This window comes from Channa argus, chromosome 16 (assembly GCF_033026475.1).
Source record: "Channa argus isolate prfri chromosome 16, Channa argus male v1.0, whole genome shotgun sequence".
NCBI classification, from domain to species: Eukaryota; Metazoa; Chordata; class Actinopteri; order Anabantiformes; family Channidae; genus Channa; species Channa argus.
Genome location: NC_090212.1, coordinates 2,666,835 through 2,690,468, shown reverse-complemented (window position 1 = coordinate 2,690,468; position 23,634 = coordinate 2,666,835). Strand labels below are relative to the sequence as shown.

Here is a 23,634-nt window from a genome sequence, read left to right as displayed (position 1 = left end):
GTCCACGAGGCAATGAACAGGCACAGAAAAGAACACAGGATATGGAACAGAGAGAGGGAGAGCAATAGAGAGATTTCATCTCCTCTCTGCCTGTATACATATCTGCTAGAATGTAGGTCAGGCAGCCCCAGTCACTCTCAGAGCCTGGTAGAAGGAGATTGCTGCGTGTGTCTGTGTGTGGATACTCATCACATGAATAAAGCATGTCTCTCTCTCTCTCTCTCTCTCTCTCTCTTGTAATATGTGCCTATTTGTGTGTGCCCCCTTATGTGCCATGTGTGTTTCTGGATATGATGGGTGTGTGTTTTTGATGTGTCTTTCTGTCTAACATGCCTGTCGTATACAGTATGTGTCATAGAAAATGTCACGGCAGGCCCACTTTCCCCATACATGACCATACAATGGCATATTGTCTGTCTGTGTGTGCGTGCGCATGTCAGAGCAGTCTTCCTAGGCTATTTACAGTGTGTATCATTGGATATGGATAGATATCGACGCTAGTAAAGGGCAGGCATGGCCCCCTGTTTTTCTCTAAGGAATAGATAAAAGGAAATCATGCAACTAACTGGCTGCACCTACACACACACACACACACACACACACATACTATGAAGTCTTATGAAATCACGCACACGTGTACAAGCTATATTTATTCTTCTGGTATGTTACAAGGGAATAATATATGTCCGAGGATTGTTAGATTTCTCCTCTACCTACAATCCTACAAGTGTGTGTGCACTGGTTTGTTAGTGTTTTTGCGTGTGCGTGCGTGTGTGTGTGTGTGTGTGTGTGTGTGTGTGAATATCTGTGCGTCTGATTGCACTCAGGTCTCAATACTCTGATGAGGTCTATTGTTCTCTTTTCTATTTTTTCATCTAGTCCTCTATTCACAAAAGCCCTCTCTCTGTCTTTTTTCTCACTCACTCTTCACCATCATCACCCCCCCAACACCATCCCACCCACCCACACACCCCCACACCAAGCCTGGCTCCCAGTGTATACCCAGAATACCAATGATGCAGTCTGCAGATAGATAGATAGGGCTGTCTGTCACACGACCCTATATGTCCTGAGGCTTTACCCCAGGATGACAGGTGCAGGTGCAGCACACACACACACACACACAAAGGTACCCCCAGCTTGGCATCCTGTATCTCAGCATAGGCAACGAAGCAGGAAGGCAGAAACACACACACACACACACAACCATTGCAGGCATTCAGAGGTATACACATACTCGGGCAAGCTAATGGGCACACACTGAATCACTGCAGGGGAGCGAGCCAGATAGAGAGAGGGAGAAAGAGAAAGAACACCCTGACACTCTACACACATGCTGTCTTTCCCTCTTTCTGTCACACACAGTCCTGCAGGCAAGATAGAAAAACACTGAATATCCCCTCAATTCCATCCATCTCACACACACACACAGATATCTTCCTGTGGGAAGGCACCCCACGCCTGTTTCTCACACAAACATATTCGTCACTGACAAAGCTCTACACAGTCACTGGGTATCCTGTGGCACCAAAAATAGCAGCCTAATAGAACGGAATAGAAGACATCCTCTCGCTCTCTACTCAAATAGTACCTATATCTTCCATCAAAGTCAAAGACCTTGGACAACATGATGCAGAATTTGTTTTGATTTGAATGAATCACACGATAATCCAAAATAGTTCTGTGAAAGCCAGACAGTATTCTCAGAGGCTTACACACACTGGCAGAGTGTGGCCTTTTTACTACCCAAAACGCTGTCTGCTAGGTTCAAGGTGGCAGTTCAGAGGTTCCTGCACATAATTCAATAAGCGGGAAATATGGTTAACGTTCCCCTGACTTACTGATTAATAACACAAATTGCAAAAATAATAATTATAATTTTAAAGTCAATTCTGATGATAATATTATCTGTTCTCTAAGCTTTAATTCAGTTGACTAAATATCAGCAACTTGGGTGCAAAAGCTCTGTTATTAGACAACATGAATTTGTTTGAATTAATTCGAACGCAACCCACATAAGAGTCTGCAAACGGGTTTATCCTTATGAAGAATTTGGCATTTACGACGTAGAACCCAAAATACACGCTGCTTTCTAAGAGGCGACGGTGTTGTTATTGTCCAATCAGCACGGCTTTGCTCGCTAGTGTTCTCCATTTTGCCATAGAAAATATAATGTTAGTAGATACGTTTACTATATGGAGGATAGTGAAATTGAAAAACGGCCTCTGCTTGAAACATAAAGTACATTTTTGCATCCGAACAGAGTATTACAGTTCGAATATTCGTTTCTTTGCCACATTAAAAAAAAAAAAGTTTAAAATTTGAGTACAAATTGAGAGGCCTTTTAGAGATTGATAACACAACCTGAGTAATGTTCAGCATTGGGGACATTTTGCCCCCATAGCCATGGTGTCAGTATTACTTTTCAAATTTCAAAATGTAACCATTTTCTTTACATTTTCTTCCTACTCTTTGTTTGCTTCGCTGAACTTTTTTCATTTAGTAAAATTATCACTATAACAACTGAAGCTAAAATTCTAATTGTAAAACTATGAACATAGAAACCTACACTATGCACAAAAAAGCTGTGAATACAGGTTCTAAGAATCTTCTTACGGACTCATTTGGAACGTTATCACTCCATTGAGTGATTATTATCTGTCGTCTTTAGCACCAATGATATTGGCTAGTAGGTTTCTGCTCTACATGGAAATAGTATCAATAAGTCATTTTCATGTAAGATTTTGTGCCCCAATGTCATTTGGTTTAGACATTAAAAACATACCCGTCGATAAGTTTAGGCACAAAAACATGACAATCAGGACAGTTAGGGAAAAGACCACGGTTTGAGGTAAAATACAGAAACAGCAGTGATTCAATTGACAACACTGATGGTTTCAAACATTAAGCTAACTATTGTCTCTCATTTCAGAAAATAAATAAAATTCCCACATTTTCACAACTGGCCTTTTTTATGGAAGACATTATAATATGACATTTTACAACAGGAGTTGAAAAGAACATAATCAAAAGAAATTCAAGTTTTAAAAAAATAAAAAAAATAAAGATAAATTACATTTAGCTGCCTCAGTTTCACAGTCCTAGTACCCTACTGTGACTAATCTGCTGTGAAAAAGACCTGAGGTCTATAAGGCAACAGATAAATGTGTTATTCTAATTATGGCTATTAGTAAGTAAAATGTCTCCATGAGACACTTTAAATAATTGTAATTTAAACATTTAAAAGAATATGTAATTAAAAATTTTTAGTGCCTGATCAAGTTTCTACCTTTAAGAGAAAGCGTTGAAATTTCAGCTCATTCTTAGAGACCTATAAAAAGTCACCTGCACACCACCTGTTTGGCTACTTTATAGCTCACGTTGCCTGGCTTTGTACTCAGTCAATAAATAGTTGAGCACAGCAGGCATAAAAAGCAGCATTTGCACGTTACAGTTCACACACACTTGTCTTTATTCCAAGAGATTCTTTATTTAGACAATACCATGATTGGGCCATGCCTAGTGTCATTTAAAACATAACCGAAATCACACACACAAAAAAACGAGGTGCTTTATGTAGCACTTGTAAAAGAACCCGATTCAGAGAGTTTGACACAGTCGTACCAGCGACAGAAAGTCACAAGCTCATTTCAGTAATTATCAGCTTGGCACTTTGCGTGCCAAGCACACATGCCCACACTGCAATACAAGCTGAAAAAACAATAATCTGCAAACAAGAATAGTGCATATAAGCATGTACGTGTGCATGCAGACACATACTCTATGAATGGCTGCGTGTATATGTAAGTCCCTGTTTTGTCTTTGTGTGTGTGTGTTTGGGTCCTTCCGCCAGATTCTTTCCTTTCCCCCGTACTTCTCTTAACACCTGTGAAATATGTATATGTGCATTTCTGGATTCTTGTCAGAAAACTTGTTATGTTGATATCACACTGCGTATTGCAGCTACATCAAGGTGACAGCTTGAGAAAAGGTGGGATGTTTTTATGCAAATGATTGTGAGAATGAAGATAGGTCTGAATAGACTTGAAACAAGGGAAACATTCAGCACAACTGTACAGGTATGTACAAGAAGTTTGAGGTCCTGGGCTATGTTCAGTGTTCAGCACGTGCCTGTATAAATGCCTGCAATTTGATGTGTCTGTGTGTGAAGGTGCACATGTGCATCTGTGAGAAGGCTCAGGTGGATTGTGAACTCGGCAGATGGACATTTGGGGCAGCTTTGCACCCTGCAGCAAAACACACACATGCATACACACGCTCACACGCACATACATTCACCCTCCCACACACGGCTGTAACATTAACCTTGTGTAACTTTAGCCGTGCGAAAGCCATAAAAAACATCCTCGGCACCTCAAATCACATATTGACATACTGATCCAATATTTCAACTGTCCAAACATGAGGTAAAGCTAAACGACCATGATATTCTAATATTTCGTCTGTGTCCTGAAAATACCTCCAGTGGCTTGTTAGCAAGCTAGAGACTTTTCCTTCATGCATCATCAACATGATACAATGCCTTTTATCTGGGGTGTCTGGAAACATGATCAGGAAACATTACACCACTTATACCAGTAAAAGCTATGATGTCTGTTTAGAAAAATAAATTAAATCTTTTGTATTATCATTTTAGTTTATTTTTATGGTATCTGCACCACTCTGTAACATCTAATCTAGGGGTGGCCTACCCTGGTCTTGTATGTTCAGTCAGAAGCTGGAAGATAACGGCTGTGCAGGAATAAACAGGCAGGGCTGTGCCCCTCGCAGACCGGAGTTTGCCACCCCTGATGTATTCATTTCATAAATAGAAATATTTTTTTCATCAGAACCACAGATTCTATATCAATTGACAGAAAACACAATACCTTTAGTAGGGAATGTAATTGCAACCAGTTAAAGATTTACATTAACACAACTAGGACATGTTTGCAACTAACATAAATGCTACATTGTTATAAAACCTTTGGGTTGGGTTTAGACACTCATGGCAACTTGGTTAAAGTTAGTGGTTGGGCATAATAAATAAAGTTTTAACTGTCACTTCAAACACAGTGTTTTTGTTAACCTTTAAACAAAACTGTGATTGTTCACCAAAGTGCTGATCACATCACATACCGGTCTCAATTCCAACTTGGGTCTGTCGTGTGTCCTGTCAACCTTTTGGGCCATCTCCACACTTTAGATTTTAAAAATGTAGCACATCATTCTTACCAAAACACATCACATGGCAAACATTCTATACAGTGATTAACATTTGTATTTGGAGACAGAGTTGCTTCATCTGGCTCACAATGTATTTTCTCAGTTACATACGGCTTTTTTAAAATGTTGGAGATATATAAATCTAACGCTGCTGTTGCTTTCAATAATATAAGTGTTAGATAAATGTTTAATATGTTAAGTGCAGTAGGAGGAGTTACAGGAGTTACATTAATTTAACAACATGTTGTTGCGTTGAATTATTTTTACTCGTTGTTCCACTAGATTTTGTGGGATCAGTTGACATAACTACAGATGTACCCATTTTGAAAGTGACAGTTAGTCACACTTACGGTGATGACTTGTCTACTGTCCCCTGGGACGGCATGTGATGACAGTATATGGTCTGAAGGGAGGCGCTCAGCTTACACTCAGAGTTACAGCACCCGGTGCGTGCGCACATCACGGTGTACCATGCAAATAGTATTGTATTTGTACACCAACAGTGTACTAGAGTAGAAGATATATCCAGTATTAATCAAGAGGCGTGAGAACAGCAAACTTTTTCCAAACATGGATTCACATGTCTGTAGGTAAATGTATCGATTTATCTGTTAAAGACATGTTGCAGTGGTCTATAATCCAAATATCAAATGTTCCCTTTCAAATAATTTTGCAGTTTGGTTGCTTGTGAACCTTTTATGAGACAGTGCATGAAAGAGTAAATTTTTTAATCACATTTTCGCCAAGAGGTTGCTAATGTATCCACAGACGGTAGGATTCAGCACTGTGGACTGATGACGAGGACGACACTTTGCGACGCCTGGTGGCTAAAAAGACGAGCTGCAGGTTGGATTTCATGAGCCTTTTTCTGAATTAAACACACTGCATTGCTGATGGAACGCTACCAGTGGGTAACCACGAACATGCCGCACAGAAAAAACCCTGACACTTTCAAGGGCTACATCTGCAACTTAAGCATGTATAACATTTCATTCCTTTGATCGTATGTGATGTCCTGGGGGTAGCTAAATATCGAACTTCAGCTGTGTGATGCACACACTACGATGCAATTTGCAGTTTATATTTCCATATTATCATCAGACAAGAGGCCCAATGAATATCATGTCCCCCTTTCTAAAAGCCTGTGGTACACAAAGCCCCATGTGGCAGTAAGTCCTATCGCGACGTCCTTGAAGTGTATTACAGAGGAGTGGAAAAGAGAGGAGACATTTATTTCTGCACTCAATTTAGATGCTAGATGTTTTCATTCCAGCTTTTATTCTTCCAGCCATTACTGGATAGTGTCACTCTGACTCCTAATTCTGTCCACATTTGTCTTCTTTCACCTCTCTGTGCCACTATTGCTAAAAGTCTCTCCCTTCATAGGCTTTCCATCCAGCTGGGGGATGGAGGGATGAAGTGATGGAGTCTGTGTGGAGCTGCTGTCTCCCTGAGGAGCCTCTTCTGCCAGCCCAGTGCCACAGATCAACAGTCAGCCAGCTAGCCGTGCACTGACCTCATCCCTCTCTCTCTCTCTCTCTCTCTCTCGCTCCATCTCTCTCTCTATTTCTGTCTCCCTCTATCTTGCTCTCCTTCCCTGCCAGAGGCACTTGCTGTCCCCATGTCTCCTGCCTACGCCAACTGCCTGTCCTGCTACCAACGGTGCATGACTGTCTGGCAACCTCTCTGCCTGCCTTTCTGTCTGCTGCTCTGCATGCCCGTCTCTCTTTGAGCCAGTCTATCCATTAGTCCTCTTGTCCTCCTGTCTGTCTGCTTTTGCGTCTGTGTTTCTGTCTCTGTGCATGGGTGCCTGCCTGTCCATCTGCCTGTCTGCCTGCCAGCCACTCTTTCTAGCCAATACTGCTCTGCCGGAAAGCGGCCAGGCTGTCAGCCGCTCTGCCAATCTGCCTGACTATCTGCCTGTCTATTCGTCATCTGTTTGTGTCTATTTGTTTGCCTGCTTGTCTGTCTGCCTGTTTACCTGTCTGCCTGTCCATCTGTCTGTTATCTGTTTATTTGCTTATCTTGCTGTATGCCTCTCTACATTGAGGTGCTTTTCAAAATGGCGAACACGAACCTCTAGCTTGTGGTTACTTTACAATTTCAGAAGGATTTTGTGTTGTGAAAGGAAAAAGGACCAATGTTATGAATGAAGCCCAAATTTTATCTCTTCAGCTTTTTCAGTCGGACACTATATGATCTTTCTGGACCCAACCAAAACTTATATTAACAAGACGTTTGGACAAAGGGACAACTGTTGATTAATGTTCATAATGGATCATGAGGACACAACAACTTCACCAAAAGTTTCTGCAGCCTATTTAATCTGTATTATTCTTAATGGCATCTCCCCATGCCATAAATGAGGAGCAGGTTTTCCAGAACCAAAGAGCTCCACAGTACATCTCAGGGAATGATGCAATGCAATTTATGAGGGTTTCTTTCTTGGCAGACAATCCGTTCACCGTCTTTCCAAACAAGATGCCCGGAGCTCTACCCCTGTCTTCAGACGCTTAGTCATCAGGCCAACTTCCTGCTAATATGCTTCCTATCTTATTCAAAGCCCTTTGTGGCTTTAGGAAGATGTTTGCTGAATTGAAAAAGGCTCTCTCCTCTCTTTTCTCACCATCCTTTCCGTCTCTCTGCCTCTCTCGCTCCCCCACGTCTTCTCCTATTCTTGTCTCAACGGGAGAGCGAGAGAGCGTTTGACTGGCTCCTCTCAACCAAAGGCTGCACTGCGCGCTTGCTCGGCAGTCAAGGACAACTCTAATAGAGGTAGAACAAAAGAAAATGGGGGAGGGAGAGGGGGAAAAGAGACTGATGGAGAGAAACAAGCTTACTGTGGTGCAAGGGTCTTTGAAATTATACATATTGTAAAATAATAATAGTGTGTAATTCCCTTTTCAGTGGCACTGACTTTTGCTCTGCACCACTGTCCACAGGTGGAGAGTGAAAAAGAAAGGAAATTTCAATCTACCTCTATTTTACATATCACACAGCTCAATAGACAGCTTTCAAAGAGTGACTCACTACATTTCCCCCTGGGCACTGAGCATGCACAATGTCATTTACAATATCTTCATTAAATGGAATATATGTATTGGAATATATACATTTTCAACAACACACAATCTTTGTAATATGTAATAATGCATGCACTCATTTATTTTATTCCGATTTTTTCAGTATCTATACCTATTCTTGTGTATTTAGCACTCTTGGTTAATTTTACTTTTCATTTTACCTTAATTTTAACTAATTTCTTGTTGTTGTAACCAACTGTTTCAGGAGAACATTTCATTGGAATAAACGCTGTATTGCCTTTAAAATTCTATGTGACATTTTTTTTCAAAATATAGTATAAACATAGAGTAAACCGTATTTCTTTCTTCTTTCTGACACCTCAGTATGTGTTTGTGTTTACAGTCACACCCACATAAAGCACAGCGCTTGCTATGAGCATATTTAAATGCCTCTGCAGCTAGATACCTAATCCCTGTTGTGGATTGGCCCAGTTAGTGGTTCCCAGCTTTTGGAAGGGGATGCTAAACTAGGGATGAGCCGGGAGGGGTATGTGGGTATCTCTCTATTTATAATGGTAAACCCAGCTCATGTTTCTGCTTTGCTGATAGATCTTATCTGTGTCAGCCTTTGTTTCTTCCTCTCTCTTCCTTCTTCTTCTTTTATGTTCTTTCTGTTTCTCCCCACACCGTCTGTCTCCCATTCTCTGTCTCTTTATCATTTTTAGTCCTTGTCTTTTTTCTTGTTATCTTCTGCATCTATCTCTTCTCTCTCTCCTTCCTTTTTTCTATCTGGTGCCCAGATGCAGAGCAGGCAGCTGTGTTTTGTTTTAAAGTGTTCCTGGTTGAAACTACTGTGCCTGGCATCTGCTGCTGGCAAAAAAATAATAACCAACCCCCACTATAGGCATCCATCTCTGTCTGTGCCTCTCACTCTCTCCATCTCATAGTCTCTTGTGCGAGCTCTCTGCTATTTAATCCCCTGAAATGAGATGAAAGACAACTGCCATCCTTTTGGGGAGGAAAGGGTTAAAAAGCTACCCAGCTCCTCTTCCAGCAAGCTCACTAATAACCACCAATTACTGAACTGTACATCCGTGTACAAGAGCGGAAGAAAAATAAAAAGGCCCTCCGTGTTTTTGTCAGTGCTTGTTAGCCCAGACATACACAGCTAGCTAGCTGGCTAACTAGTTTCTCAACTAGAGTAGCCCAAATGAGGTCCCCAAAGATTTGTAATGACGAAGTTTGTTAGACATGATATAGAAATCTCCTGATCAAGTTAACAAGCTAAACGTGCATTGGTGGCTGTCTGGCAGCCCATCTCATAACTGTCAACAAAGACAATATAGCTGGCTAGCTAGGGAACTCATTTAAGCCAACTAATCAGACGCAGAGGTGCTTTGTGCTGAGGTGGAGCCCTCCTGAGACCAAAGCTTCCGGGACGAGGGGAGCGTATCATCTGACTCTGCCAGGGAACATGCACCCAAACATGCGGGCTGAGGGAGACGCAGGCAGGCGGCGGGAGCCAGGGCTGTAATTAGGTGCCCTAAGCTTGACGCCCACACGCCTCGAATGAAACGGCATCTATCCCTCCCTCCCCTCTGCAAAATAGGCTGCCTGGCGCCTGGGTTGTGGTACGCAGCAACGCATGCACGCACACACACACAAACACACACATTTACATATGCAAACACAGAAACATAATAATTCATATAAGACACATATGTAAATAACAACTATAACCGCTGAAACTATATACAGCAACAAAACAAATAGAACATACACCTCCATGATTTGATGTTTTACACCCAACTGTTTACTGGATGGAGCTTCTATAGCTAAGGGTGGTACAAAATCTTTTTTTAATAATAACTCAGCAAAAACAGAAAAAAAAAAGTGTTTACCAATATAATATCCACTGTGGACCAAAATAGAAACCAAAAATCAATCCCAAACACAGAAAAAAAAGCTATCTCCACTGCAGAGCCTCTCTCCCCATCTCCCCTGGTCCACGGGAGCAGAACACACTGGTGCACTGGCTTTTGACCACAGCAATTTTAATCAGTCTTTTTCACACTTCATTGGGAATTCATCGCCGCCTTCCCCCTTCAAACATTGTTTGGGAGAGTTATCAGCGGCAGGCAGCATATCCGGTAATTATACATGCAAGTTAACGCTGGGAGCTGGGCTGAATATTTCAGCCAAATGCATGTGCTGCTGAGAGGCACTGGAGGGTACAGCTGCTTCATAATGCTGGGTCTGTGGCAGCCATGATTGAAGGGAGGTGTTTGAGACCAGAAAGAAAGCAGTTGCTATATGCAATGTGGGCTACAACATCAAGTTCAAAGCAATGTGATGTGCATTAAAATGAGACAATTTTACAAAGGTGTTAATATTTAAGATAAATTCTTCTCATGAATTAAAGCAGATTGCTGTGTTACAGACACAAGCACACACCAGATGAAGAGTGAGTGTTTTAGCACATTGCATATTTGAATGTGTTGCAGAGGCATGGTGCAAACACTACTAGAGACTAGATTGCTAAAAATTTTGATGGTTCAACGTGTTTGTTTACTGTGTGAGTAAGAGGCCAGCTGTTAATAGGGTCTGAACACACAGCCAGACAAAAAAAAAACAAAAAAACACAAAGACACACACACACACACACATACTGGAACCACCAGTCAGACACTTGAGGGTCCTCTGGGAAACATAGCAGGGGAGGCATAACAGTGACTCATCCAAATGGTCACGGAACACATAAACACACACATCCTGCCATGGCAGCCACGCTGTCAGATAGCATCACCACCATGCCTATGGAGTACTCTTGACAGGTGTGGCCCGCCAGTCACATGCGCGCATGCACACACCAGCTAGACATGTCCTCCAACCCCACACCAGACAGGAAGCCACATGTTATAATGCACTTCTTTTTGTGACAGTGTGTGCATTTATTAAACGCAAAGAGAGAGGGACAAAACATGATGCTGTATATTGTGTGTAATGTTGAGTTTATCTGTTTGCATTATTCTGTATTGTGTGTGTATGCTATGTGGTCCCATTAAGGCCAATCTATGCACCGCTAGTATTTGGAGTGCAGCTGCAGCTGTGAATACTGTGTAGAAAGGCATGCAGACAGCTCCAGCAGTGCAGCAAGATCAATAGAATAACACAGAACCTGACTTATTCTTTCTCTATTGTGTGTGGGTTGTACAGTATAGAGCCATATGCCTCTGTATTTTTGATGTGTGTTTATGTACTGTTCACGGGGAGAATGGCCTTTTTGGGTTGACTCCGAATACAATAGAGGCACTGATGTAAAAATATGTAGCGATAAAAACCTGTAGTATATATTAGTATATATACAGCACGTATGTGTATGAGGAAAGCAGATAAGAGCTGCATTCTGTGAGCGTTTGTTTTTGATGAATGAACATTTTAGAATGGAGCATCCTTCATGCACAACATCAGCCATTCTGTTGCCCATATACACAGCTCTGCACAGTTACCAAATTAGCATAAGCATGTCACAATAGTATGTAGAAAGTTACCACCAACACAGTCAAGAGAATTGCATACAGAGTGCCCTGCATGTAAAATGTAAACTCTCTAAATGAGATTTATACCTCTATCACTTCTGAATTCTAATTAGAAGAAGTATGTCTGGAGTGTGAAACAGATCATCTTGTTGTTATTAGGGGAGTACGCAAACACACGCAGGCACGTGTGACGCATTCAAACATATGAACAGATGGACAAACACACTCACACATGCATGCAGGCCTCCACACACAAACAATAGCCACCCACACCCGAGCACATTAATGCATTTCCCTCTGAACACACACACACACACACACACACACACACACACACACACACACACACACACACACACACAGAAATATACAACCCACTCTCTTGCCTCTAAGCAGTCTAGTCCAGTTACTACAAAGCCCACCAAGAGCTCTTTGCAGATCAAATAATCATGCCTTCCATCTGTTTCCATTTCTCTACATTAGCTTTGTGAAGGCGCCCTACAGACCCTGTTAAGAAGTGCTGCAGCCATGGGTAAAATAATGATTCCTCTCTCAACCCCCTACTCCTCATTATCTCCCTCCAAAGCCAATTCAATGACAGGGAGTAGATATGGGCCAATGGCATGTACAGTCCTTATACTGTTCTGTAATGCCATCTTACTATGGTATTATGAAGGGCTCGCAATGCAATTGGCTTTTATATTTGATGTAAATAGTCATTTTGATGTTATTATGGTATAAAATAGAGATCATAGCATAGGCTAATGTCTCTTGAATCTTTATGGAATTCTTGTGATTGTGTCCTGCTACCTCTGCAGTGTCACTGTATCCTTTCCCACTCCTTTATTTTGTATTCTGGACAAAGCAGATATATCCTTTTAATTTTTAATAAAGTCAGACTTACATTCAGAATTGATGTATTCAATAAATATGAGAGACTGAACAGACTTAATGCACAAACTGTGGGATGAAAATAAATTAGTGAAATTCACAATATCACCATCAAACTCATACAATGAGGTGGGAAGCTGATATTCAGCCTGTGAGAGTATGTGCCATCTCGCCATCGAGCTTAGGAAGAGGGGGGATGTTTGGTTCTTGTTATGCAAGATGGAAATGAGTTTGCCACGCTTTGCTGTAGCCAAGCTATTTTGGAACGGCTCACATCGGAAAACGCTGGGCCGAGCAGGAAAATTAGGTCACTTACACGAGCAGGGCAGTGCCTTCTTTTGGGAAGCGAGCGGTGGTGAGGGTTGAGACTAAAGAACTAAAACGTGTAGTGCTATTTATTCAGGGCAGGGGGTACACAGATTTGAGTAAAATGAACAAGATGCGGGAGGCAAAGCATAGAGGCATTTTAACAGGCCTGGCAATGACCTGAATACATTGCAGCAATGGAGGGGAAATGAGAATTCAGCTCTGAGAACACAGCTTCAAATTTCTCCGGCATTTGTAGCAGATCGCACTACACACTATAGCTTTCTTGTCTCTGTGCAAAGACTGATGCTGACACAGAGGGTCTGATTTATTATGCATGGGACTGTGGGGTGCAATTGGTGAGGGGGAATAAGAAATGATGGCTTCCTCCTTGTTAACAGTAAATATGTGATCCACCCCCCTTGTTAACAGCTAAACTGAAATGAAGAAATGCAAGCAAAACTTCCCCCCCCCCTTTGACTTTTCACTAGTATTTGAACTTATCAACCACTAGGACAAGGAAAATTCAGTTGCAGAGACAATATTAACATTGAAACATACATGTAATGATTAAGATCCAGTCACAAGTTTTTAGGCCAATGAAATGACAGAAGAAGCCAAGGAGAGATAGAAAGGGAGCAGGGGTCATGAGGAAAGATGTGTGAGGCTGTGTGTTAGGGGGAGTAGCAAGGTGCAGGGTGTCTTGTCAGCAGTTTCAGAGGCCATTTCTGAGAGGCCTCCAGGTGGCAGGTGGATATGCCCTAGTTTAGGGAGCGGTGTCTCTGTCTACTGTCTACTAAAACACTCACACTTACACAGATGTACAGGAGATATGCAGAAAGCATGACTTGGTCAACTTTCTCTAACAAACTTTCTTAATCATTTATGTATCTGTGCGCTTCCAGGACAAAATGTCTAATCCAGATTCCCCGAAAAACTGCACTCCAAAACAATTGATCCAACTAAAATGATGAGACAAACAGAGAGATTACCTATTATTGTGACACCTCTTAAAAAAGGAGCCACACCAAAAATGAGATTGTTGGGATTGTTGTCTGACACAATCCTTTGTTCATCAGAGTTTGATTTTTGGAGCTAGTCAAAGCAAGTACTAAATGGTCAAAACTGAATCCAGAAAATTGTTCCCCAAACAAAAGCTGTATGTTCACGAAACAAAGCTATTGATCTGTGCTATGTTTTCCTGGGAATTTGTGCAGAAGTGTATGTGTCAATATTTGTGCATCTATGTCAGTTTATGTTCCAACTGTGCGTTTGCTTCCACTTGCATGTTTGCATGCATGTGTACACATATGCCTGCCCACATCCACGCATCTTGTACTGCATGTGTGTGTGTGTGTGCGTGTTTGAGAGAGAGTATGTGTTCGATGAGCCGTCAGTCCTAAAGAGGGGCTGTGCTGCTGTCATGCAATGACACCTCTCATTTGCTGCTGTCCTGTGAAGCGAAGCTGAAGGCAGAGGTCAGGCCACCCTCACAGAGACGCTGCGACTCAGAGCACATCATGTCTGCCTGCCTGCCTCCTAACATTGTAGAATAGACCTCAGCCCATCACATATGCACACACACGCACGCACGCACGCACGCACACACACACACACACACACACACACACACACACTCTCGTGCCTAAAACACCACCATACAAATTCATTTGGACAAGCGAATGTGCGCACACACACAGACACCAGCTGCATTTATTTGAAATTTCAATTAAGTCTGCTTCTTTTCAAATGCAGCTACTGAGTACACAAAATGATTGGGGAAAAAATGGCTTTTGCTGTCTAAAACAATCACTGCTTTGAGTCCTGACTGAAACAATACAATGCTCTCTTTAGTCAGCAGTGCATCAATACCTCTTTAGAAAAGATTATCCAGGATGGAGCCTATACTATATATGGAGACCTGTAATGTGCCTGCTGAATGCAATAGTACAGTGTACTCAGTAGTCGTTTCTTCGCCCAACATCTTCTGTCCCTTCCTCCTTGCTCCTCTAAGCCGTCCATTCATCTCAACCGGTACCACATGCCGTCATCAATTACCCATTAGACAGTGTAATATTCGCCCAATATTGCCAGCGTGTGACTAAGAAATTTTAGAGTGATCAAACCCGACAAATCTGATTTACAGAGCTAGCATAAATAAGGAGATTGTGCCCTCCCTGATTGTGCTGCTGAATAATGGATGCCTGTTTGGTAATCATTTTCCAATATCACACCACTTTCCCTTAGACTGGCCCAGCAGAGGCCTATTTTTTTTAAATTTCTTTTCTTTTTCTGTTTTGCATGATTTTCTTCGTTTGGTTGTGTTTTTTCCCCTTTCCATTGCTTTTTATTTTCACCAATGCTTTCTGCATGTTTTTGCAGCATTCCCTTGAAACACCCAAAAGTAACACAAACCAAACTGTGTCTTTGACCCAAGGAATCTGGGGACCTTCAATGATGCTACAGAGACAGCATCATGACTGAGGAGGCGGGTGTTGGTGTGACTGAAACATCTCTTTTTCTGATTCATCTGGTTTTAGTTTAGAGACAAAATGTCAACGGGTGTGAATGTTGCAGCTGATTTAATTTGAAAAGTTTAAAAACAAACAAAGCAGGGTTTTTTTTAGATTTTTTTTTTATAGATACACATGTAACAAGGATATAGCTGTAACGATACGCTGGTTTGCAGCTATGCCATGCTTGGTCCAAACAATGATCATCCCAAGAGCGACTTTTTACTTTATGAGTCAGGTCCATGATTTCCATCTAAGTGTAATGGCAAGGGAAATATTTTAAAGGAATAAATAATCATTCACACTTTCCTTTTTTTTATGAGCATGGGTAGCAATTTTATGATGCGACACTTGTATGACTGACATAAAAGGAAAAGGAAAAAAGGAAAACTGTTGCACACACCACTGAGCTTCTTGTCAACTTTCAGCTACAGCTTGATGGACGTAAGGTTTAACTCACTAAACTTGCTGGAATTACAATCTCTGAAATGTTTTCCTCCCTGATTATGTGTTGGCAACGTACCAGCGAAATGGCTATAACACAACATTACCAGAGAGAAGGTTTAACTGGGGAACAAAAGATCAAAAATAATGCTTGTCTACCTTCCCCTTCTCTGACTGTTTGCACACACAACTTAAATTCCAAATAAATGTAGTACGGAAACTAATTGTAATCGCATGACACCAGCACAAGCAGTCTCAAGGTCAGTATTTTGATGATATTGTCACATTGCTTTAAACAGCTGTTCCTGTGATCTTTGTAATATTCTTCAAGGTACAGTTGTGCCTCTAATGGGAAAAGGCCAGACCAGGTTATGAAAATCCTTATTTACAGCTATCTGCCTGGCTGTGTGAAGTAGGTCACAGCAGCTCCTGAAATGGAACAAACCTCGCTCACATTGTTTAATATGTTTCTTTTGAATGCTGCTTGCTGCCTTACAATGGCACCAGAGAGAAAGACACAAACACTCCTCCTTAGCAAAAGCATCTTGACTCTACTGTTAAAAATGTGTCCGCACCCTGTAGGAAAGTTCAGATTTTACCCAACAAAACCACAACAGCAACATCTCGAAAGCCTGTAAATATCAGCAAAGGGCAGAGCTTTAGCTATTGATCCTAACAGAAAAATTCCAGGAGTTGTTTTTCTGGAAAAGTTGACTAGCACATGCTCTATGTCAAATAGTCCCAGGCCAGATTTAGCTAATTTCTTCACTGTAAGTCTTAGCAGACCAGACAGGCTAATACAGCACTGCTCTTAGTGGGTCTTGCACATTATGATAATAATCATACACACAGACATTTGCAAACTTATACAGTGTATCTGATGGGTGTGGGGCCTGGGGTTTAGGTGAGCATTGTCCCCTGGGGTGATGGATGCCTGTGGGAGGCTGTTATGCCACATGGTGAAAATGTCCATTAATCAGCCCTACTTCCTCCAGTGCCGTGGCTTTCCCATTACCAGCAAACTCCAAGCAGCCTGATTGGTTTTTAATTGGCCTGCCCGCCAGAAGACAGATCATGTTTTCCCCCAGGAAAGGCACAGAGGTGTGCGAATGGTGGGGGGCACATATGCTATCACTGGAGGGATACCAACATCGAAATTCTCTCTATGAACCTATTTCCAAGAGTGACAAATAACAAGACATAAGTGGTATCCTGCCAAATGTCATAACTTTTGCCAACAACAAGTGGTGCAATCTTTTTTCAATTTCAACAGTGACCTGACAGCTACCAAATGAGCAAGTAATCTTAAATTACAAGTAAATAAAAACAATTTTTCATATCCAAAATTATCATCTTAAGATATATATATATATATATATATATATATATATATATATATATATATGTGTGTGTGTGTGTGTGTGTGTGTATATATGTATATATATATATATATTATTTTTTAAATGCACCCACCTCTTACTTGTACATGAAATACATGTAAAATACCACAAATCACAAAATTTACTTTACCGGGTCTCGAAGAGGGGTTTAGTTAATTCTGGCGTAATTCTGTAGTTCTGAGTATCACACTCATCACAGTATTTTGGCCTATAGCTAATAGAGATATGACAAAGCTAAATTTTGTAGTTGCTTCCACAAATCCTGAATTTGGGCCTAAGTGATGAACGTGCTATAATTAATAGCCTCTGGCAGCAAGTGCAGCAAGGATGCATGTGTGAAGGACACAGAAGCAGCTACATCTTACACTGAGTAGACGTCAGTATTGACATTGTGTCTGCTCAAATAGATCAATCCCCTCTCTGCCCTTGCCTGACCACGTCATTGAGACTGAGTGGAGGAACACATTGATTCCCTATGGTTTCTTCACACAGGTTCACGAGGACAGATTCACAACACAACCACAAGCTGATCCTTCTGGTCTCTCTACAAGTTAGAAAGAGAAAAAAATACAATTCGTGTTGGTGACAAAATGTTTAAATTAATCCTGGTTGTTGTCTAATCGATTTGTGCTGTGCTATGAGTCACCATAAGAAAAGGCAGCAGTCACCTTTAATGGTGTGGGCAAATATATACGCCTAATACTTGTTTCGGTGCAACACATTCTGACGTCAAGGGCAGGTTATGTTAGAAGGCCAGCCTGTGAGCCTGTCCTAGCCTTTTCCACAGGGAGAGAGGGTGAGCAGCTCTGTGATGGGAAGATAGGCTCCTGCTGAGTAGCTGGTGGTACCACAATCTACTGGGAGCTGAACCCAGTATAGCAGAGGTTGCAGAGAGAGACTGGATACAGGTTGTAGATGTGTAAAGGGATCTTATTCAAGGTTACTGGTAGAATAGAACAGATGAGCTACCATTGCAGCAACAAGAATGAGACCCCCTGGCTATAGTTTTTTTGTATACCAAGATGATTTTTTTTTTCTTGCTTATTTTTTTTTTCAACATTTTTTTCAAAAGAAAAAAAGACGATGTCAATGTAACATGCAGATTATTTAATTAATAATTAAAGTTAACCAATACTAATTTGTATATTACATATATCAAATGTGTTTTATGTGTAAATAGATACTTTTGTGTAGTCCATATGCGAAGGCACCAGCAAAAATGACCAGACAAAAGGACAGTCTACCATGAATGCAGAGTCATGCTATGGTGGTTTATGACTCAGGCATTCGCATGTCAACCCAACCACTCAACATGGAAGCTAATTTTAGCGCGTGGCTGCCCCCCAGCCCCCAACCCACCCCTGCCAATTGCATGTAGGGGTTCCCCAGGAGGCTTTTTGCTGCTCATTCATTAGGCTACTGAAGAATTTGGGGCATACAGATTTTTCCACGCAAATCTGGAGTGAAAACCACCCATCAAATCATCTATCCAGAATTGGTCTGCAGCAACATACATTGTTGATTAATTCTTAATTCTAACATTATTTTGTTAAATTAACGAGGCATAGGTTGAATATTTAGAATGTAGAACAATAACAAAATATAGAAGAGTGCACTGAGTATAGAGGCAGGGAACAGCTGCCACACATTACAGTAGCAAAGTACAGTATCAGTACCTTTCAGCAATCCCATCAACACCCAATTGCCTCTCCCCTCCAGCTTTGACTAGCTTGACTGTTGCGATTATGAGGGGCTGGGTTCTTTTACTTTCATTTTAGAGAAAGAGAGGGAATGTGTAAGAGAGAGAAAAAGAGAGAAAGCGTCAGGGAGAGTTGTTGTGAGGGAGGGGGGTTCCCGCAATGTTGGTCTTAGTAAGACCAGGGTAGCGTGCTTTCCCTCTATAATTTAATCACATTCAGCTGCCTCCCTGTCCTCGGCTCGCTCAGCAAAGCACATCAGGCACCGCGGTGCCACAAATACACACACGCATGCACGCACCCACACACACACACTTACACGGCACACCAACACAAGTCTCCCCTTAACAAGCAAGACATTTCCTTCCTCTTCTAGCTAAAGGAATATCCCAGAGAACATGGCTTCATCTCATGCCAAGGGGTTTGTTTTGACTCTGTTGATAAAGTCACACAACCCTCTGTAAGATATGGCATTGAAGGAAACTGACCAAAATACAGAAGCTCACCATTCTTACTGTGTGACAGAAACTGTAAATGTAAACACTGTAAATATACAAAATTTACTATGGGGGAAAATCATAAGAAGATGCATTGGACTGCAGTGTTCCTTAGTTTCTCAATTTATGATGAAATATTAACATCAGACCAAAGATCAAAGTCAGATCCAAAAATACATATTCTTCTAAGTTTTTTTAATTCAACTACTTCCTGTAAGTTGATTTCATATCAAATCTTGTTGGCATGGGAAACATAATGTTAAGATCTTGCACAGTATCCCCAGATGTCACCAAACATTGTCTCCATCATTTGTTGACATGAAAAACATTCATTCTGACACACTTTGGGCAACGGAGAGTAGACACAAGTAGCTCACTTTGTATCCGAGCTTTGTTTGTCTTGACAGAATGAAACATGTTGCGGCGCATCTGCCTTCTGCTGTGTGTATACAGTATATGCCACCCACGGGAGCAAACACAACCACATCTGCATTGTCTTTTCTTACACGCAAAGCGGAAAAGAAACTATGTGTAGGATGAAATATAGACCAAAGGGACCAAAGTGCGTGTGTGTATCATTTGTATGCAACCAGTTCAAGCAAAAAGTTTACTACATTTGAAGTTGAGAGCTCAAGCTCTCTTCCAACTTCAAATTTTCTCCTGTACTTTCAGCAACATCTGTGTCTCTGTTTCCACTAATTCTAATTGTTTTCTGGCAGTCACTGCATCTTCCTTCACTTGATGCCAAACTGTGTCCTTGCTACTTTACAGACCTTGAACCTCAAAATGATACCACACGGAATGAGTCACAGAGGCATGTTGGAGATTAAAAATATTTAACATATACAAAATAATATGTAATAGTTAAAACATATAGTGATAAGAAATGTCTTCATAAAAAAACCCTTTATTTTCTCACACACAGCAGAAGTTTGCAGAGTAGCATTATTTGAAACTTAGAGAACCAACTTTTAAATGAGCGCTCTTACTTGACCATTACACACATCGTTGTGAAATTGTTCTGTAAAGAAAATGTATTTCTCTCTTATTCAACTGCATTCAGGAAGGAAAACATTACTAATCTTCAGTAGCTAAAGCAATTCTACAAATGCAAAGGCAACATAACGTGACCATAATATTAGCCATTCCAGAAATGACCAAAAAATAATGAAGAAACTCATCATCTGAGCCAGGTGTTACTTTTTCTCACTGCACCAGTACCATAAGATCGCGCGACTAAACCTCTCAAAACAACAGAACACTAGAAATTAACCCTACAAGAGAACCTTCAATCTACAGGAAAGCTAAGGCATAAGTATAAGTTACCTACCAACTGCAGTCTTCTGTTTAAACTTTTCCTCCTGCTCTCCAGAACGCGTTTCCTCTCCTTATTTCACTCTTTCCTTTCCTTCTCTCCCTTACCCTTTCCCAATTCACTTATTGTGCTCACAGCAAAGTTCCTTTCTCTTCCAGAATGCAAATCATTTTTACGACTTGAGAGATGACTGGGAATGAGGGAAGGAGGGTGAGCGAAGGGAGAAAGGATGACAGAAGGGTGGAGGAGTAAAGATAATGGTTGGAAGGCAGGCGACCAATGGGCCTGAAGCCTAATGGAAAAAGGGAATCAGGACACACCAATGAGGCGCAGCCTGGAGAGAGAGGGAAAGAGAGAGAGAGAGAGAGAGAGAGAGAGAGAGAGAGAGAGAGAGAGAGAGAGTGAGCGCAAAGGAAACAGGCGAGAGTAGCAGGGATGGCGAGAGCACAGTCGGGAGGAGACAGTGTAACGCAGGCTGAGAAAGACACTGAGGGAGAGGGAAAGCGCACAGAGAAATAGAGAGAGAGGGGAGCTGTACATAGCGGATGTGCACAGTAGGTGGAGAGAGGCGAGCATCCCAAGCGAGATGGAGAGGGTGAACATCAGAGAGAACAAAAAGAAAGAAAAGCTCAAAGAAAGAAAAAAAGAAAGGCACTAACAGGAAGCAGGAGAGAGAAAGAAGGAAGGAGCTGACTTACCCGGGTTCTGCTAGTGGCATCTTTCACACACCGCCTCGCAGACTCCACACACATTTACACATGCACCCACCCCAGCGATATAGGCACACGCCGTGCTGCCGCTGAGACTAACCAATAGCAAAAACAACAAAGGAGAGGACTGCCAAAGCCGACTGGTATACCCTAAAGCAATTGTGTCTGTGTGTGTGTGCGTGTCTGTCTGTGTGTGTGTGTCTTTATGTATGTGTGTGCGCGTGTGTGTATGTATGTGTGCTTGCATGCAAGTGTGTATGTGTGTGTCAGGAAGAAAGGGTGGGAGTGTGTATGAGCATGTGTTTGTGCTGGGAGGAGAGGGAGAGATGGGTGAAGGGAGCTAAAATGCTCTCTCTCTATTTGCAGTCCTATAAGCTGGACTGCTTTCCTCCTCTCTCTGGGTCTTTCTCCCTCTATCTGTGTATCTCCCTCTCTCTGTACACTGTGCATGTATGTCCTCCAACACTCAATATGTTCTCTCTCCCTCCCTTGCTCTCTCTCTCTCTCTCTCTCTCTCTCTCTCTGTGTATGCCTTCTAATGTGCCCTCCCTTCCCTTTTCTTGCTCTTATACATTTATTCAGGGCTGCAGACTGTCTGCTCCCAGAGTCAGTTCTTCCCACGGGCCCTGGGTAAAGATGGAGCAAAAGAGGAATGTGAAGAGAGGGAGAATAGGAGAGGAATTGGGGAGGGGTTGGAAGGGTGAACGGAGCCATGTGAAACATGTTCGGTATATTATTTCAAATGGGAAAGACGTAAATTTGTGCCTTTAAATAGGTAAAATGGGCTCCACTCATGGTTCAGTGCACATTATTTGGCCTGATTCGCATCATCATCGAATCATTCACAAAACAGAGATATAGGATGCGAAATTAAAGGAAGTCTAATCTCTAACCTACTGTTAATTAACGATTTTTTTTCTCCCACTTCCAGGCTTCAAGGCTGGCTGAGCACCAGAATAAAAGTGCAGAAGATGAATGAGTATTGAAACAGGCTAGTTGTAGCCATGTGTTTAGTGATGAGCACTGCTCCCAAACAGGAGACAATATTTACAATGTAATCATGCTCAAACCATAAAGAGGGCGACATTCATGTGCGCTCTTGTGTGAATAAAAATGAGAACAACAGAGTGATGATTTCCATATTTATCCAGATATGCAAACACGGAGAATGCTAATTTGATCCCTGAGACATCATCATAATTAGATTATAAATTAGGTTCATTTCTTACCGGACAAGAGGTGCTAATTCATTCAGTTTTCACCAGTGGGGGAGATTCAGCTGAAAATGTGGCAGCCACCCTATAGGCAGAAAATAATATTGGTAACTTCTCATATGCTTATATGACAACCAATAACTAATTCAAATAAAGTCATGTTTACACATAAATATGCAGAATATTATTCAAAGATATGAGTTTATGCTGTGCTCACCCAAACCAGCACACAAGCACATTAGATGAAGTACATTGTTTTGATCCCCCACATAGTTGTAAATATGTCAAATGCCATGCAGCAGTATTTTACAGAACCAACAAGCACTCGTCGCTGCTAAAACGCTGCCAGGCAATTGAGGAAGGCATGATAAGTGCTCTGGTGGGTTGGGACACAGATGCCCCCGAGGCATTCAATATTAGCAGTTTGAAATTCTTATTTCACTATGTTAATGCCAATCAAGGACAATTAATTTAACCTACATTCTTTAACAAATAAGAAACGGAGAGAAATGTGCACCAAATCGGAACGTGCTGGTCATTTCAGGAATCATCACACGTCAGGAAGTACTAGTCAGGACTCGGTGCAGTAGATTGCATCAGTGCAGTGCTGAGATGAAATTAGCTTTTAAGCATTGGATTCCCTCTGTTGACAAGTGGTTACAATGCAATGCCTGAAAAAAAGGTTGGGGCACACCTTTACTGTAGCATGTCTTTTCACAAAAGGGTTTACTTTTGTATTAAATTAAAGCTTGCATCAACCTTTTACAGGTGTAACCAACATTGGACACAAAGTGTGCCTTAGTAAGCCATGCCAGTGAGGTGGGTTAGCATCTAGCAACAGAACCCTAAAACTGAAGCT

The 23,634-nt window shown here is 41.6% G+C and overlaps 1 protein-coding gene and 1 long non-coding RNA gene across 10 annotated transcripts in view; one reads left to right on the top strand and one right to left on the bottom strand.

Annotated features, from left to right (window-relative positions):
• myt1lb (myelin transcription factor 1-like, b) overlaps positions 1–21,689 on the bottom strand; it is a 93,819-nt gene extending 72,130 nt beyond the window's left edge. For 2 of the 9 annotated variants that reach the window (XM_067480063.1, XM_067480060.1), the window contains exon 1: positions 20,867–21,068. The gene's annotated coding sequence lies outside the window, so the exon portion shown is untranslated. Of the gene's footprint in view, positions 1–20,866; positions 21,079–21,549 lie in introns of those variants that run through there. The other 7 variants (XM_067480057.1, XM_067480065.1, XM_067480061.1 and 4 more) reach the window with 7 other exon arrangements.
• LOC137101536 (uncharacterized) lies at positions 21,565–22,688 on the top strand. The gene is made up of 2 exons (XR_010911069.1): positions 21,565–21,704; positions 22,493–22,688. It is a non-coding gene; the product is annotated as an uncharacterized lncRNA (long non-coding RNA).
• Positions 22,689–23,634: the final 946 nt, after the last annotated feature.